The following is a 19532-nucleotide window of genomic DNA, read 5'->3' on the forward strand; positions in this document are numbered from 1 at the left end:
TGCATAAGTAGATATTATTTATGTGAGTATAATTGCACGATATTCAAATTAANTTATTTTTCAATTATGGCTCATCTATTGTTGTTGTTAGTTCATGTTGCTGATTTTTTATTTTTTTACTTTGTATGGCGGCATTAAGTAGCCAGCAATCAGATTGATCGTCGACCGTCTACTTGAAGCACTGTAAAAACACGAATTAAATTACTTTCAATTAGCTTATGTCTGCATAAGTAGATATTATTTATGTGATTATAATTGCACGATATTCAAATTACCATGGTAAATAAATAAATAATATGATTATTGTATAATAAACTTATTTAGGCGCATGATACTGACAGCACCGACAAATTGCATCGCTGATGGTCTCGCCCCATCACAATACCAAATGAGTAGCATCATTTCACTGCCTTATTAAAGGAAGGCAGAAAAATGAAAGCATTGCCTATCCACTTGCAGCACAATCACTCTCGCCAACCAACCACCCACCCACCCTCTTACAGATGATTGTACATATACATATGTACATACATACATACGTGGCGTTATGTTGAGCGTGTGTGTGTGACTGTTGTTAGCGCTCATATGTACGTTCTTGCATTTATTGTGTGACGACANGAAGGCAGAAAAATGAAAGCATTGCCTATCCACTTGCAGCACAATCACTCGCCAACCAACCACCCACCCACCCTCTTACAGATGATTGTACATATATGTACATACATACATACGTGGCGTTATGTTGAGCGTGTGTGTGTGACTGTTGTTAGCGCTCATATGTACGTTCTTCCATTTATTGTGTGACGACGACGGCTAGCATATCTGCCCGCACATATTTGTCAGGCCCTATAGTATGGCTTATTTGTCTGGTGCCACTTGACTGGCCGCACAGCAACGCAGCGCAATGCAACGCAATGTAATGCAACACACTCCACTACTGCATCTCAGCAGCCCTCGTCGTCTACATTGATTTTAATTTTTATCCACTGTTTTAACACAATAGCCAACATTCTTGTAATGCCAATATCAAAGAAACAAAAAAAAAAAAACAATAGAAGTAAGTACTTATACTCACACACTACTATCTACTGGCATTTTTATAACACTCAGTATGAGACGCAGTTGACTGGAGCATAAGATCACAGGAAGCGCAGCACCAAGTGTGTATTGTTGTCGGTCACTGACAATCAGGGCATAGCGAAATTGTGGCCCATAACAACTTTGGAACTTGAAGCAACTATGTATGAGGCGACATTTGAATTGAATAATTAATATGTAGCAGCTAATATGGTGGCAAGTACATATGTGGGAGTGATGGTTTTGGCATACAAATGAAATAAAAAAATAAAAAAAAAAACGCAAAAATTAGCGGATTGATGCAAACTAAGTTTTTTTTTCAGGGCATATCGAGAATNACACACTCCACTACTGCATCTCAGCAGCCCTCGTCGTCTACATTGATTTTCATTTTTATCCACTGTTTTATCACAATAGCCAACATTCTTGTAATGCCAATATCAAAGAAACCAAAAAAAAAGAAAACAATAGAAGTAAGTACTTATACTCACACACTACTATCTACTGGCATTTTTATAACACTCAGTATGAGACGCAGCTGACTGGAGCATAAGATCACAGGAAGCGCAGCACCAAGTGTGTATTGTTGTCGGTCACTGACAATCAGGGCATAGCGAAATAGTGGCCCATAACAACTTTGGAACTTGAAGCAACTATGTATGAGGCGACATTTGAATTGAATAATTAATATGTAGCAGCTAATATGGTGGCAAGCACATATGTGGGAGTGATGGTTTTGGCGATACAAATGAAATAAAAAAATAAAAAAAACGCAAAAATTAGCGGATTGATGCAAACTAAGTTTTCTTTTCAGGGCATATCGAGAACTGATAAGACGTTTTAGCTCCCTTAGGGCCCTGTCACACGGTCAGTAATTACCACGATATTTGGATCGCGATCCATATTGATGCATTGATGGATCGCGCACGAATGCTACATGTTCAATGTTTGTCGCGTCAGTATAATTTTTGTGGTGAACGCTTATTATGACGCAAGAAAATATCTTTATTTTGTACGTATAATTTGCAAATAATGCATTTTATGCAATTATTTTAAAATTTCCAATGCTAATTACNATATTTGGATCGCGATCCATATTGATGCATTGATGGATCGCGCACGAATGCTACATGTTCAATGTTTATCGCGTCAGTATAATTTTTGTGGTGAACGCTTATTATGACGCAAGAAAATATTTTTATTTTGTACGTATAATTTGCAGATAATGCATTTCACAATTATTTTAAAATTTCCAATGTTAATTAAAATTTTTTTCTATTTGTTTTGAAAGGTTTTAAGCACCGAGAGTGAAGGCAGAGCGAATACGTTTTCGATGTTCGCATTATGAGAGTACAAGATGTACTGACGAATGTATGGATCGCGTTTTGAAAGTGCTACATGTTAAATATTTATTGACGGTATTGCGATCCGCGATCCAGATTTCAAATTTTTTAGAAATTTTGCGATATGGATCACGATCCATCAATACTGCATGCTACACCGTCAATAAATATCGCGATATTTGGATCACGTCAATAAATACTTACCGTGTGACAGAGCCCTTATAACATGTCCCCACCAAAAAGTTAACCATCTAAAATCGAACTTAACCACATCACTAACTATTGCTGTCCACCCTGCGGTGTAATGCAGTACAGTGTTCGGACCTCCAAAACTCGATTCAGGACTAAAAATCTGAGCAAAAACAAATTTTCCGTACTAGATTGAATTTTTTATTTTCGTTTCTGACATTAATTGTTTGACTTAAATATTTTCCATTCATGCAAAATTAAGAACGCGAGGCAATGTAAGGATAATATGTTAAATATTTATATAATATTTAGCATTTTCTATGAAGTAGAACGTTTCTAACACTTAATTTTTTTAAGAGCAATAGGATCTAAACCTTTTCTAATTTATATAAATTTCATTCTGCATATGTATATCTTTTAACAACTAAACTCAAGTTCTGCATCCGCCAATTTCTACAGCCATACATCAAAAAATAACCAAGTTAATTTATTGACGCATTGCTATGAAAGAGTTACTTTTTAACAGTGAGATTTGACTTTAAATTTTTTTTACTGAAACCGGTGGTGAACACTCAAGAAAGCGGCCCCAAGAGGGGCATAACATCAATGAAAAAAAAACGGAATAGATTTGACGTCAAGCGGAGTAAGGGAGTAGATTTTTTCAAAAACCGGAGTAAATCTAATCTGAAACGAATTTTTTACATTTTAACGCTAATGACCCACAGATTGCGGGAAAACACAGGGCGGTATCAGACTCTCGACATGGTTTCGAGTTGGTTAGCTTTTAGCGAAACTACGCTAAATGAAGTGGGTTATCAGGATAACCAACTCAACAGCCATAACTACGTGGTTAGCGCCGGTGGGGACATGGTATTAGAGTGAGCCAGATAATAAATAAGAAATATAAAAAATATATCAGTGATAATATTGATTTATATCGATAAATGCAACGATAAATATTTTTTATATCTAAAAGATATCGCTAAATGTGTTGATAGTGACAATAAATGCCTCAAAACGAGATACATATGTTGGTAACGTTATCGATAAATATATCGATAATAGGATATGTTTGTTGATAACGATATCGATAAATACATCGATAATCAGCATACAAATTTTCAGGCACTTTCTTCCATACAAAGCATGTTCGACAATTTTTTTTATGGAAGAAAATAACAAAACCATCAGAAAAAAATTTTATAAATCACAGCGAATTCTTGGCCACTTGAAACTTGCACTTTGTTATGCTAAAATTTAATGGCCTATAACACTGCATTCTCAGAATTCAGAAAAATTATTGATACAAAATATTTTGGTGGAAAATTTTGTTGAAATCTTCTAATGCGCTCGCAACAATTACAATTTTTATTTGAACAATTTTTTCCGCTAATTTTTTCTTAAACCATTAAATATAACAAACAAAATAAAACAATCTTGTAACCCATTGAATTTTATTTAGTATAACTTATAAGTGCGCAAGTTTTTGGTAACTAGTACTTACCGCTGATTTTTGGAAATTTTTGTTTTGTGGGCAGTCAGTCAAGATCTTCATTTACGAAACCCGTTTGGATTATTTTTTATCGAAAAATTTAAAATCACGAAAAACAAAAAATAACCATTTTGCAATGATCTAAAAACAAATATCTTGGTATCTTGATATTTAATAGTTAATTTCGGTCCCGATTTTAAAGTTTTTAAAAATTAACCCTTAGAAAAAAACTTTTCTAAATTAGATTTTGCCCGGACTAGAGTTCCAACACAGGTGGTACAGAGTGTTAGTACGCAGCTCTAACCACTCAGCCACAGCGGCAGCAATGTGCATATACTATTATTAGTGTTGGGAAGAAATTAGATATCGTACTTTCTTTAAATATACACAGGTTGGAAACATTTTAATGCTTAGTGTAGAAATCTCACAAGCTGGCAACACTTTATTCAAATTAATATATTAGTAGCAAATTACGTCGATTGAGTGGCTACTTGAAATTGAGTACGATCATTTCTGAATATCGGTAAAAACACATAGAACGCAGTAGTTTTTAGTATCTATTCGAGTCTTAATACTGAGTGATTTGAATCGATCCCGAGTACACGTATCAAAGTGATGATTGGAACAGAGTATTTGTGAGTACTGAGTACTTTTGGGGTACTTCGGAGTATTCAGTATCGATACTTTTCAAAATTGGGTACTTCGATCCTTTTGTGAATCGAGTTCCGAGTACTTTTGGTATCGATACTTCCCAACACTAATTATTATTATTATTTCTACACTCGTAATTTATTGCTAGAATTATCATCAACTTCCATGCAATTGAATAATCGCACTCACCTTAGTTTATCTTTATTAAAATTGATTGCAAGTGGATTTGTTTGAATTGGAATTATGCAATATGATGATTGATTTGTTGCAAAGGGGAACATAGGTAATTATGTTTAATTACTTTAATTTATGTAATTAAATTATTATGATATGTCATAGGCGAATATATTATTAATCTACATATTCACATACAAATATACACAATACAAGCAATAATGGCAATGGTTCAATGAAAACACTTTTCTATGGGATCGAGTTAAAACATGAAAAAAACGTTCGAAAAATCAGAGAAGATGTTTGATACATACAAATGTATGTCGTTGCAGTTTAGGCGGCTAACTTTCCACCAAAAAATGCAGTGGACGACAAGGCTCATAATAAGGTTATGGTAGTCTATACTATGTCGTACCTTATGTAAGCCCTATTTCGAACGGGCGATAAGGCTTACAATAAGGTAGTGATATTCTGTACAATGCCTTATTATAAGGATTAGTGTAAGCCCAATTTCGAACGAGATATAATGTCTTATCATAAGACCTTATATAATCCTTATTTTGAACAGCAGTTAATACAACTGGTATACGTTACAGTCTCATGTATTAAAACTGTAAGACTTGGAATCATATCAAATAAGGCTCTTATAAGACGCAACGTTCTTGGTGGCTTATAACGATCTGAGCCCTGGGCGCTTTCAGTGTCACGTATGAGCTCCCCTTTTTCTTTCTATTTTATTCTGTAGGGTGCGACTTTGATGTACTACAGTGCACCTCACTGTGTCGACGTACAAGTCTTTTAGAATGTTCATGTAACACGCTTACGTGATGGAAACTACTAGGTACAGTTCAAACGCATTTCTCTTAGTTCGGCAAACTTCTCGTAACGCGCTTACGTGATGGAAACTTGTAGGTACAGGTCAACCTCATTTCTCTAGTTCGGTAAACTTCTAGGGAGCAGAGCATTTTTGGGTTGATTACTGCGGTGACATTCCAAATGGCATTGTATCGTTAATAGGTTATGTTAAGATTGGTCCAAGCAAGGGCACACTTGGATTCAGTCCATCGTAATACTGCTAAGCTATAGCGAGCAGGGAACAAAAATTCTCAGACCAGTTCTTAATCTTAAGACCACAATGAAATCAATTTAAGGTAGGTTAGCTTTTGGAATTTCGACGCCGTCTATAGAAACATGGCCACATAGACTGATTTAAGCTTGCCTTTGACCGCACAGCATGCGATAGCGAAAATTTTTACGTTCGTCACCGTGAAACTTTGAAGGAATTTGCAAGATACAAAGGATTACCATTAATTACCTCGCTCAAGAGGTAACGCGTAATTTTTTTTTGTTACCCATCAAAATAAACAGCGTCTGATAGAGACCAGGCCACTTTAACCCAATAAACGTCGCTTTGATAGCTTAGCTAAATATTTCATAATTTCAATTACGCATCGAACTGTCAACATAATCGAAATTGATGACTAAATCCCTCTATTTTACCTTCACTGCCTAAATACCAACAACGCCCCCTTCGAAATTTGTAAATATTCGCAGACTTAAATAAAAATATGTGTTTCAGTGGCTCCAAAAAGCAATCGGACAAGCTTTTGTTAGTGTTTGGCCGAATTTCTCTGACATTCTACTGATAGTATGCTAAATTAATTAAAGTCCCCACTTTGTCCGCGCCTTTGTTGACATTTCCGTTTAGAACGCTTGGAAAGGCGAATCTGTCCGTTGCCACTTCCATATGTTATGTAAGTTTTCAATCGCGGCACTGGAGATGTAGACATAAGTCAGCCCACGACGTTTGCATTTTTTTAAATTGGCAAATTTAACAGAAATTGCACGCGGAAATGGTTACAACGGAAGAAAGATTAATGAGATTTTCGGGCTTCTCGGGACTAAATCAGGAATTTCAAGAGTATTTCGGGATTCTCGGGACTATTTCGATATTTTCGAAATTATTTCGGAATTTTCGTTATATTTATCGATCTTGTTTTCGATGTACTTTTCGATATTGTTATCGATATATTTATAGATATGTTTTTTGGGTGTAATAATCGATCTTTTCATTTATATTTTTATCGATATAAAAAACCGATATTGCTATTGATATATTTATGAACATATTTATCGATACTGTTATCGATATAATAATCGATATGTTTATAGACATTTTCACAGGCATTTTTTTTTAGTCTTTATTTTTTATGAATTTTGGTGATAGATTAAGTTTGTACGATTATTTGTTGAAGCCACTGTACATATGTATGTGTGTATGAGTGGGCGCTAATAAGCCTAACTTTGTATGTATATTTTGGCAAGTGGCATCAAAACAGACATTTTTAGACAGCTTTCTTTCATTCTGTATTTTTTAGCACAGCTAAATTGCGACTAATAAATTATTTCATGCACATATGTATATACATACATATCTACATATGGGCGTACAATCATACAAATACATATTTAAGATAGATATGTATGTATGTACGTTAGGGCGGGTCGAAAATCTAATTTTTCTCAAATCCCTTGGTAATAGTGAAAATATATTCTATCATGAAGTGAACAAGAAGCCTGCAAAATATTAGTCTTTTATTTTAATTGTAAGAGCCCGCGCATCGACCGCCAAGTGACCCACAGCACACTAGTCGAATAAGACCAAATCTTGTTAAAAATTCTGGGTTCAGCAAAAAGGTTTGGTGCATATTTTTAACGCAAAAGATAAAGTCAAATATCATTTCTCGCAGCCCTTTAGCTTATGTTTAATCTCAAAGGTATCTGTTTTCAATAAAATTTTAATTGTTCTCTTGATAATTGCACTGGCTGGCGTGCATTTAGGTCGCTGATTCCAAATATTCTAATACTTTTTTTTAATATTAGCTATATTTTGCGAAATTTTGCAAATTTAGGAACAATTTCGGTAGCTCTAATAGAAAAGCCATTATTTTCCATTATCGTGGAAAAATTTTGTTTATGCAAATGAGTATGGAAACACTGAACAACAACTTCTAGAAACACTAATTAGTTTACATGTGTTTATGCATACAATAGAAAAAAGGCAAATGTAGGAAAATGACACAAAATTTTTAAAAAATTTTTTTTTTTTAAATAATTTGTTTATAATCTGAATGATTTTCATCATACTATTATCATAAATCAGTAACAGTAAGTCTCGCCTTCAATTTGGTAATTATTACGTACCGATCGATTAACATTTACCAAAGTTATATCGAAAAACTTAAGCGGATCTCAAGTTTTTTTCGAAAAAAATTTCTCTTCAATTGTATAAATAACCTTTAAATGAAAGAACCGGACTGCAGAAAAGTGTGGCAGGGAGTGACTTTTTTCGTTGAAGCTGAATGGAAAGCAATATCGTCCAATTGGAGAGTCGTCAAAAGGATTTCCCAGGATATGTTAAAGACTATTACATTTATCTACAGTCACTTTCTCACATAAAGGAGTTAACTAAAATATTTTTGTATATCTAAACACTCATTGCACCTCCCCTCCTCATATAACGGCCAATTTAGAAACCGCGAAAAATGTGCTTCTTCGATGACTAATGAAACCATTCCGCACCAATTTTCAAGACAACATTAATGGACTTAAAGTGGGCGTTTCTCACCCTAATTGTATTATGTTAATGTTTGTAAATACTTATATGCTTGAAACGACTATTAACTTATCAAACGATTCCTAAACTTTGACAATACATATTTGACTTCCTTCACCACGATCTTGAAAACTGACCAAATCGGCGTGACCAAGTCCATGGTCATTTTAATATTATATAAACATCCGAAAACATTAAAACGTTTGAAATAAATCTCGTCTCACTTTTTTGTATTTTTCACTTGGTTGCTGAAGTATAATTATAGTTTTTGTAAGTTTTATCTTAATATCTTAAAAACTTGGAGACATATTGAAAAATGACAAATGAACGTGAGGTACTAAATTTAATAGCCCTTAATTTGCTATATCGTCCTGTTTATAACAATTGACGCATTCCATAGATATTACTAGCCAAAGTTTCATCTTCAAAATTCATACATTTTGATTCAATTGCGCGGGCTAAAGATACGTTTTGAATTAATCTTTCGTGGCCAATAACAATTGGCTTAGACATAAGACATCATAATATTACTATTACAATACGGTCAAATGCATTTTATTTTCCCCCATACAAAATCGACCCAGCCTAATGTACGTATCTCATCGATGTTAAAGGCGGTCATTGTACATTGACTGACACCAGTTTCAACTTTGAGCGTGCTGTAGCCTATTAGATAATTTGTGCCATATACTATCTATGTGCATATGTATATTAGATCGCATCACCTTATAAGCAAACAAAAAAATAGTTCGTCCCACACTCTTCGAGTCTAAACCTTAGACTCTTAAAGAAAATTTTCAGGCAATTTCGATTTTTTATTTATTTTTTTGATGAACCTATGGGCTTCCTTTTTATATTTTTCAGTGACACTTACACTCATGCGGCAATAACTTTTTTTAAATAGTTCCTTAAGGGCTCTTTGCAGCTCTCAAGAAAAATCACAAGAACTATTTTTAATTATTTATGTTGCTCCAAAAGGTATTTTGCTTTTGTTGTAAACTTTCTTGAAAAAATATATATGCGAGCATTTTTATCTTGAGAGCTGCAAACTGATGTAAAAAATGTTGATGAAAAAAATGTCTCCCATTTTTTGTGTCATTTTATATAGTTTGTTTTTCTTGAGCTGCAAATAGTCCTTCAGCTGGAGTTTTAAGATTTTTGGTGAGCTTTAATTTATTGGCATTAGGGTGGTATGCCTACACTCGACAATAATTCTTTTTAATAGATCCTTCGGAAAATCAAAATACTTCATTAGTGATTTTGGGTGAGCTTTAAATTACTGACATTAGGGTGGTACGTTAAGATGTTAAAAACTGTGATATGGTCAATGAACTTTGAAATAAAAAAATTTTCTGCTCTAGACAAGAACATCAATAATATGTATTATACTTTAAGATCCCACTTTTAAAAGCGACCTCTACTTTCGGCAAATTTTTTTTTATTCGAAATTGCTTTGCAAAAATGCTTCAGTTTTGAAGGTATATGGCGAACTTCTTTTTCTGACACGGTCTAATGTACATACTACATACATTTGTGTGTATGTACATAAGTATATGAAGTAAGTGCTATATTTTTTTCTTATACAATTATCTACAAAGTAGAGAATGTATTATTTTATTTTGCGTAATAACTTGTGTACATTACCCTAGTGCTAACTATTACATTTTTATATCGTATCACGCGAATATGAAGAAGGCAAGGAGCACTTCAATCGGATTCTTTGAAGAACTAAGTTTTTATACCACATTGATACATAGTCTGCCAAGTGAGGCTATTTAGTTGACGGCAGTGTTGGCTAAGCACAAAGAGGGGAGATAAAAAATTAAAACTAAAAGCATGAAAAGTATGCAAAACAAGCTTAGAATTAATCTAGCATAGACGTACATGCAATATGGAAAATGTGTGCCAGTAGCACTAACATATAAACATTTAAAAATTAAAAATCTTGCTTTCCTCAGTCTGTTGGACTGATAAAACGCAAAATAACTGATTCGAGTATCGTAGCGGAATTTTATTAAATATTTTTTTTTTTGTACTTTAGCTGGACGAGTTTCAAAAGGCAAAATNAAAATTAAAAATCTTGCTTTCCTCAGTCTGTTGGACTGATAAAACGCAAAGTAACTGATTCGAGTATCGTAGCGGAATTTAATTAAATATTTTTTTTTTTTTTGTACTTTAGCTGGACGAGTTTCAAAAGGCAAAATATGCAGTACACTCCCTTTATTTGCATATGTATGTTTGTACATACATACATATGACAGTACTTTGATTCATTTTTCTAGTAATGGATATGCAATTTTCCAAGAAAATGTTTCACTGTTACAAAATTTATGCGAGCAAACAATGGCTCCGTGACTTATTTAGGTTCGCACAATCTTTAAAAAGAGTTAGGGGTACAGACACATACCCTACACATAACTTTTCCCCCAACGAAACAGTTCTTAAACAAATTTTACTTTATTTGTTCAGCATTATCTACCTTTTGAATTGAAGTCGAGCCATTAACGGCAGAAAAGGTTATCAATTTCGTGCTGCGACATACATACATATTTTATTATCATTCCCATTGAATATAATACGAGTTCGCGAAAAAGAAGCTAAAATGGTTGATAGCTTCATAGTCTTTCCATTGCTTTTAGGCTGCGCGCGAGAATGTGCATTCCGAATTATATGCTCTTCAAGCCCAAATGTTGTTGTACTTTTTAACCTTTAGTTTTATGAATAACTAATTATAAGTGTATCTCATTATTACGATTTAAGCTACTTCTTGTATCCGTAAACGATTTTATCTTTGGTTCCAATCCTCTGTTGTTTTTAATAAACTTTTATGAATAAACGAAGGTCCAAAAGACTCATTACTTATGCGGCAATTTGATGGATGATTCATCCTTTTGATCATGCTGGATAATACCGGTTCATTGTGCTTTCGAATTGGAAGATATAGAAGCAACTACTAAAAGCCCTACCTGAACTGTCTGCTACGGTGTCGGCGTTGTTTACGTATAATGCATAGGATGTAAAGATTCTCCAAGGTCCGCTTTCTGCTCTGTCCCAGGAAGCATCACCAATTAGGGCTGAGAGTTCTATCTATATTTTTTAATATTCGGATATTACGGATACGGATATTACGGCTTAAATAGCTCGGGTACGATGTAGTATAGACATCTCGAACATCTCTAGATACAGAATGGACGGCGAAGGTGCTCTTGGTGAGCTCCTCAAAACCGCCTAAATCAGCTTTGTCGGATGAAATGAAATGCGTTTACTCTATTACAGCCTGTTGCTGTTTTTGTTGTTGTAGAGGCAATACTAACCTAAATCGGTTAGTTAATCAATCGTTGTCGTCAAACTCAATTAACAGTAGGTCCTGAAAACGTGCTGTTCCGACGGGGTTGGGCCAAAGGCTGAAAGTTGTTGGCTGAGTGGGCAGGTGAAGAGTTTGTTGACGTCGTAGATAGGTTGCGATATTCATGATTCCCAAAACTGAGTTTATAATTAAACTTTGCCATATGATTCTGGTAGGTGTTCTTCCCCCATGGTTCTAGAAATAGAACGATCATAACTGAGGCCTTTGAGACCTCGACCCTCGGCTGTCCTCGCTATTTCAGCATCTTCATAAAAAATGCTTGGCCACCTGGTGCTTTAGCCGGCATGCTGAACTTGACAGCTGGTATTTCCGTTGTTAGGAAGTATGTATATGGCGATACGTTGCTGTGGCGCAGCCGATGAATTTGAGTTAATCATTAAAGCAATCATTGCTGATCCTCGGTGTTAAAAACCTCTGCCAAAATTATCTGTTAACAAATTGCATTTTTGAAGGCATTAAAAGTAAAAATATTTAATAATGCCATTAGTTTTCTTCGTTTTTCAATAACGTGCATACAAATAATGGATTCTTCAAAATCCAAACATTCCACTTGACTTGCCGCCCAAATAGCTCCGACTGCACAACTCCAAAGCACTGGAAAAAGTACTGCTGTTACAACAACAACAGCAACGTACCCTTCACCAAGTTGCACCAGTTGAACGCGCTTTGTGAACACTGTGACTAGCTGCCGTATCAAACAAGCAGCATATGTAGTCAAGTGGGACCAGCAGTGGCAAATAATACATACAACAGTAGGAGGTACACAGCACGCCAAGTGCCGAGCAATGCGGTTGTAGCGCTGTTTTTATAACGGCAATAGAGCGCAAGGGGCGGCGGTGCTGGAGCTGGTGGAGCCAACGACTGGGCTGGCCTACGTACATACATACATACAAGTAGTATGTTTACTTATACTAAAACAAAAAGTGACACTAGTTGACAACTATCAGCAACGGTACTTTCTACTTTTTTTTTGTTGCTATTTTTGTGATACGTGCGAAAGTTGTATTTTCGTTGTTTGTACTCTCCTCTTGACTACTACAGATGTAGATTTTGCAATTTTCTTGCTGTAGCTGTATAATTTCATCGAGTTCGTTTTCGTTTTGTCATTGAGCACATTATTTCTTTTATTTTATTATTATTATTACCATTGTTATGAACGTTTAGGTCTTGGAAAAAAAAACTATTTATTCCATGGCGAATACGAGAACTTATCAGTGTTTTTGTACCGTGTGGCAGCAATCTGTTTGCATCGGTCTTGCTATCGAACAAGTTTATGCAGGTAGTATGTGTAAACAAATGTTCAGCGCCTTGTCGCTGCTTTTCTATTTTTATTAATCTTTGCATTTACTTTATCATCATTCCATTGTTTTGCTAATTTAACTGCAGCTTGTTTGTAATCGCTTTGCCAGTCACTGTCACTTTTGTCACTCACGTCAGTTTTTCCCCTCCTCAGTTCCGATGTATTTCCACTTTTCTTCCGTATTAAATTTTTCGCTTTTGGCCATTTACGTTTATATGTTTTTTAAGTGCTGATCGATGACGACGATAGTGAAAATGTGTTTTTTCGTATAGGAAACAAAAAGTAGGAGTTTTTATTTAAAAAAAGCTGTTAAAGAGGTTATCTGTAAAGTGGGAAATGAAAGTTGATAGAGATTTGAAAAATATGAGGAAAACGTTTCCTGTCCTACCAACTGAAGATACTGATACCTACTTTAAAATTTGCAAACTATCTACTGTAGCATATGATCCGCTGTGCTCCAATTTGTGATGTTCACTTTGATTGTGTTACAAAAATGAAGAAATTACATTTCGAAGACACCTGCGAACATCAGATGATTTTGTCAGCAACTTTTTCGTGATTATTACATCCGATTTTTTTTTTTTTTTTAGTGACAGCACGGGCGACTGATAGGTGCAACACAATAAGGCATACAAGAAAGTTGTTATTTTCGTTTTGGATCATAATTCCATTTTTCCAACAGCACAAATCGCACAGTGTCGATAGCAATATGTATTTTAAATAAGTAAACACAAGTAGCTAAAAAATCATTGGCCACATTTTCATAGCTTTAAAAAATTTCGAAATAATAATGAAGTATCTAGGACAGTAGGAAGTTGGTATCTTTTTTGTATCATGTGTACCTATTATTTCAGTTTACATACAAAATTATTATGTCAACTTTTATCTGCTGACTGACATATTATTATTGTTACCAAATACATTAGTAAGATTTATTTATCATAAAATAAATCAAGTATAATAGCATTAATATTTGACCTTTGTTGTGTATAACACCCACATAAAAAATGGTAAAGCTCCATTTACCAACCATCTTATATAATTTTTGAACTTTTATTTCTACATAAACCTGCCTACTCAAATAACAAGCACCAACACCACTCACTACATACACTGGCAATCAAAAGTGAGTGCATGGTGTTTTTTGTTTAATATTTGCAAAGTTTTTTAAGTTAAAATTTGTTTGCTATTATTTTTATAAAATATGATTCCTGCTTTAATAAAAACCACTTAAGTCAAACTTTCAAACTTTCAAGAAAAATTCAAGAAATTTTCGTCTAAATTTTGAACTTTTTAATCAGAATTTTTAAAAAATGTTTAGTACGCAGATAGTTCGGTTTTTTAATTCTAGTAGCACAAGTGTAATTTCTCGGCGGCTAAAATTTTTTTTTGACGGAATTTGCGGTTTTATGCACATAACAAGTGCAATTTATAAAATATGTTTAGCGTTAATTTTTTTTAATTTTGCTTGCAAACGGTCTTGCGCATTTCATTCTCCTTTTTATATGGTAAAAAGTGCCTAAAGTCGTCAGCAATAAAAAATCTTTAAGAATCATCGCGATTTTTTACCCGCTTAAAGGCATCCACACACCTGTGCGATTCTGTCAGAACGAACCCGCACCGTTTTTGGTGCTGCAGACGTTACTGTTTGGAAAGCGCAAGTAAGTACACATCTGTGCTATTTTAAAAACTGTCAATTTATAGACAAACAAAAAATATTGTCAACAAAAATAAAATTCTTAACTTTTCTACATCAAACATGCTTTGTTTTCTTAAAGCTTAAATTGACGGCAGCGTTGATCCTGATTAACCCAGACTTAATCCGGATCAACTGCAGTTAATTCCCGAGACGCCGTCTGCCCGACGCTGCCGTCTGTTTATCCTTTTACGACGAAAATTTTTTGAATTTTTCAAGTTCTGTATAAAGTTTGACTTATGTGGTTTGAAGCATAAACCATATTTTTATAAAAAAATAACAAAAAAGATTTCATTTGAAAAACGTCGCAAATATTAAACAAAAAACACAATGCACTCACGTTTGATTGCCAGTGTACGCCACACTATGCCCGCAATACAGTTTTTTTTTTCATTTGATGTAATTAATTTTTCGGTTTCATTTTAATGCACTCACAAAGTTGTTTGTGCTACTATTTTGTCGTTTATTTGCTAACGCCGAGCTAACAGAGCGGGATGAAAAAAAATTAAGAAAATAGTAATTTCAAAAGTCAATTCGTTTCAGCTGCTGCGCGGCAGCCACAACAACTTGTAGCGTGTGAGATGAAGTGGGAGTTGGAATTGTACATACAGAAGCAACATTGAAGAGATTGTGGTGGTGGTTGTGGTTGTGTTGCCGCAGCTATTGCCACTGTCGAATGCATGAATGAATGGAATGAGGCGATAGATTGTTGGACGAACTGGCTTGCGCACTGCGCAACATATGCGTGCTGAAGTGCGGTGCGGACCAACTTGAGTACATATGTACTTCTATATCGATACAAAATATTGTTTGAAGGGGGAGAGGAGAAAAACGAGGGCGTTGCTTGCATGCTGCTGTATGCTATTGTTGGCATGTACATAGTTGCGTTTGCATCTCGCTTGTAGATGGGAAACAAAGTGGGCGATTTGACATTTACGGTAAACTGTATTCTATAAATTCTTTGTTTACTATGATGTACATACATATCTATACCACTAATGGCTATTTTGGAGTTCAAAGCGTGCATAAAGTCAATAAAGTACAATCAGTTCTATATAAAAATTCTTTTGAATCATAAAAATTAGATTCTTCGAATGCTATTATTTAGTTTTAAGATAAATTATTTAATTGCTGGATTTTTGCAACTACATTATCAAGTGTTAGCGCAAATTTTTATGATATGGACTTACCTATACTAGGTACTATTTTTGGCAGCTGAAAAAGGGTATACATTTTTATTAGATTTTGGAGGCAACAGCTTAACGAAGTTTTTCATACATACTATATGAACATATGTACATATTTATTTTTGACTTTTTTGCAATTGACCGAGTTAGCTTGAGAACTGTGTAGTCCCACAGTCTCGCTGCATCCGTTTACTCTTAGTGGTTTTGTTATAATTTAATTAGCTTGGTTTTTAATTTCGAAATCGAAACTTTATTTAGATACATACATACCTACCTACATATTTACATACTAACGAAAATTACCCTAACTCTCTTTGTTTAAGCACCTTTTCTTTTTGAGCGAAAACGGAAGTACTCAAGTTTCCCTGTGCATAAATTAATTACTATTCTAATGTAAATTTCAACGACTCAATTTTGTTTAGCGAATNTTTTCTTCACTTCAAATTTTTTCATCTTGCTGTATAGTTAAAAATGTATTTTTGTTAAACATTAAAAATTTAATTGGAACTAAACTTTACCGAAAATATAAGTTTTTGAAAGCACTACACCAGACTTAATCCGGATCGACTGCAGTTAATTCCCGAGACGCCGTCTGCCCGACGCTGCCGTCTGTTTATCCTTTTACGACGAAAATTTGTGGAATTTTTCAAGTTCTGTATAAAGTTTGACTTATGTGGTTTTGAAGCATAAACCATATTTTTATAAAAAAATAACAAAAAAGATTTCATTTGAAAAACGTTGCAAATATTAAACAAAAAACACAATGCACTCACGTTTGATTGCTAGTGTACGTCACACTATGCCCGCAATACAATTTTTTTTTTTCATTTGATGTAATTAATTTTTCGGTTTCATTTTAATGCACTCACAAAGTTGTTTGTGCTACTATTTTGTCGTTTATTTGCTAACGCCGAGCTAACAGAGCGGGATGAAAAAAAATTAAGAGAATAGTAATTTCAAAACTCAATTCGTTTCAGCTGCTGCGCGGCAGCCACAACAACTTGTAGCGTGTGAGATGAAGTGGGAGTTGGAATTGTACATACAGAAGCAACATTGAAGAGATTGTGGTGGTGGTTGTGGTTGTGTTGCCGCAGCTATTGCCACTGTCGAATGCATGAATGAATGGAATGAGGCGATAGATTGTTGGACGAACTGGCTTGCGCACTGCGCAACATATGCGTGCTGAAGTGCGGTGCGGACCAACTTGAGTACATATGTACTTCTATATCGATACAAAATATTGTTTGAAGGGGGAGAGGAGAAAAACGAGGGCGTTGCTTGCATGCTGCTGTATGCTATTGTTGGCATGTACATAGTTGCGTTTGCATCTCGCTTGTAGATGGGAAACAAAGTGGGCGATTTGACATTTACGGTAAACTGTATTCTATAAATTCTTTGTTTACTATGATGTACATACATATCTATACCACTAATGGCTATTTTGGAGTTCAAAGCGTGCATAAAGTCAATAAAGTACAATCAGTTCTATATAAAAATTCTTTTGAATCATAAAAATTAGATTCTTCGAATGCTATTATTTAGTTTTAAGATAAATTATTTAATTGCTGGATTTTTGCAACTACATTATCAAGTGTTAGCGCAAATTTTTATGATATGGACTTACCTATACTAGGTACTATTTTTGGCAGCTGAAAAAGGGTATACATTTTTATTAGATTTTGGAGGCAACAGCTTAACGAAGTTTTTCATACATACTATATGAACATATGTACATATTTATTTTTGACTTTTTTGCAATTGACCGAGTTAGCTTGAGAACTGTGTAGTCCCACAGTCTCGCTGCATCCGTTTACTCTTAGTGGTTTTGTTATAATTTAATTAGCTTGGTTTTTAATTTCGAAATCGAAACTTTATTTAGATACATACATACCTACCTACATATTTACATACTAACGAAAATTACCCTAACTCTCTTTGTTTAAGCACCTTTTCTTTTTGAGCGAAAACGGAAGTAATCAAGTTTCCCTGTGCATAAATTAATTACTATTCTAATGTAAATTTCAACGACTCAATTTTGTTTAGCGAATTTTTTTGTTAATGACCAACAAAAGATAAAATAGCTAAGTCACCAGTTAACAAGCAAACTTCGCTTGAATGAACACACAATAATTTATAGACATTTTCTAAATTAATTTTAATTCATACACTACCAGTTTGTGATTTTTTAACTCCACAATTCGCTTCACGCACAACGGGTTAATAATGACGACGAAGGCATGCAGCGAATAAAATCGAAAAACTTCACCGTACGCAGGTAGATGTACTCTGCGCCGCTGCTACGTACCATGGCTGCTGTTACCCACACTCTAATAAGCAATGAAAACTCTGCCAACGTATTATACAAAGTGCAAATTTTCCTGATTTTCACATTAACCAAAGCAATAAACTTAACTATTTGTAAAAATTGTATGTATACATATACCCGTACCGTTGTTCAATTGCATATTTTAGTTGATATCTTGGCGGAGTTATACAAAAATTGTCTCTTTTTTTTCTCGAGCACAAGTTGTCGCTGTCTCCGCTGCGCTTCTGCTTTGCTGCTACTGCAATCAAACGAACGAAACGGAGTACGCGACGCAAGAAAACTCCAAGTAAAAATTGCTCTAAAATATTAGCGCTACATTTGCACCATTTCACTTAAATTCATTGCACTGCATTACACTAAAATGTTTCAAATTCATACCAATTTGTTTAATTTAAAATGCACTTAAAGCAAATAAATAAATAATAAATGAAAAGGGCAACTAAATTCTTTCCATACGCGTAGACGTTTTCGTTTTTTTCCACTGCTGCTGTCTACAGCCGAAGTGTTGCCACAACGCTGATGTAGGCGGGGAACGAATGGAATATGGTGAACGCTTTGGATATATGAAAAAGTTTCAAAAAAGGGAAGGTCACACAACACTTTTAAGTTTTCTAAGCATATTTGCAATACAAAATTTATTTAAAGTTACTTGCTTTTTCGAAAGACGTCAGGAGAAACGTGAAAAAGAAGTTATCTTTGCGTTAAATTTTTTCGTTTTTCTTATCGTGTGGCAGCGCTTGTTGAGTTACGAATGAAAACCGCCAGGGGCGCGCTAAATTGATTGAAATGAAGTGGAATGACACACAGCATTGCCAGTACTGAGTGTCAAGCACGTTTTTACTAAATTTAATTTTGAAATTTATTTAGTTTTGTTTAAATTGAATTTTTGTTTATTTTATTGATTTATTTATTTGGTTTTATTGACTGTTATTTACTTGGATTTCATAAATTGTTTCATTTAATTTCTCTTTTTTTATATTAATTTATTTATGTTCAATCTATTTATTTTAGTTTAATTTAATTTTTGTTTTATCTTATTTGATATGATTTTATTAACCGACTTCCAAAAAAGGAGGAGGTTATCAGTTCGTCGGAATATTTTTTTTTTTTTTTT

At 34.3% G+C, this 19532-nt stretch overlaps 1 long non-coding RNA gene across 1 annotated transcript; it reads right to left on the bottom strand.

Moving 5' to 3' along the window:
* Positions 1 to 111: 111 nt before the first annotated feature.
* LOC108370739 (uncharacterized) lies at positions 112 to 18906 on the bottom strand. The gene is made up of 2 exons (XR_001848665.1): positions 18542 to 18906; positions 112 to 181 (listed from the first exon to the last, which is right to left on the bottom strand). It is a non-coding gene; the product is annotated as an uncharacterized LOC108370739 (long non-coding RNA).
* Between the last annotated feature and the right edge of the window lie 626 nt (positions 18907 to 19532).

Source organism: Rhagoletis zephyria, unplaced genomic scaffold, assembly GCF_001687245.7.
Source record: "Rhagoletis zephyria isolate East Lansing unplaced genomic scaffold, Rhagoletis_zephyria_1.1 Rzeph_scaffold_04449, whole genome shotgun sequence".
NCBI classification, from domain to species: domain Eukaryota; kingdom Metazoa; phylum Arthropoda; class Insecta; order Diptera; family Tephritidae; genus Rhagoletis; species Rhagoletis zephyria.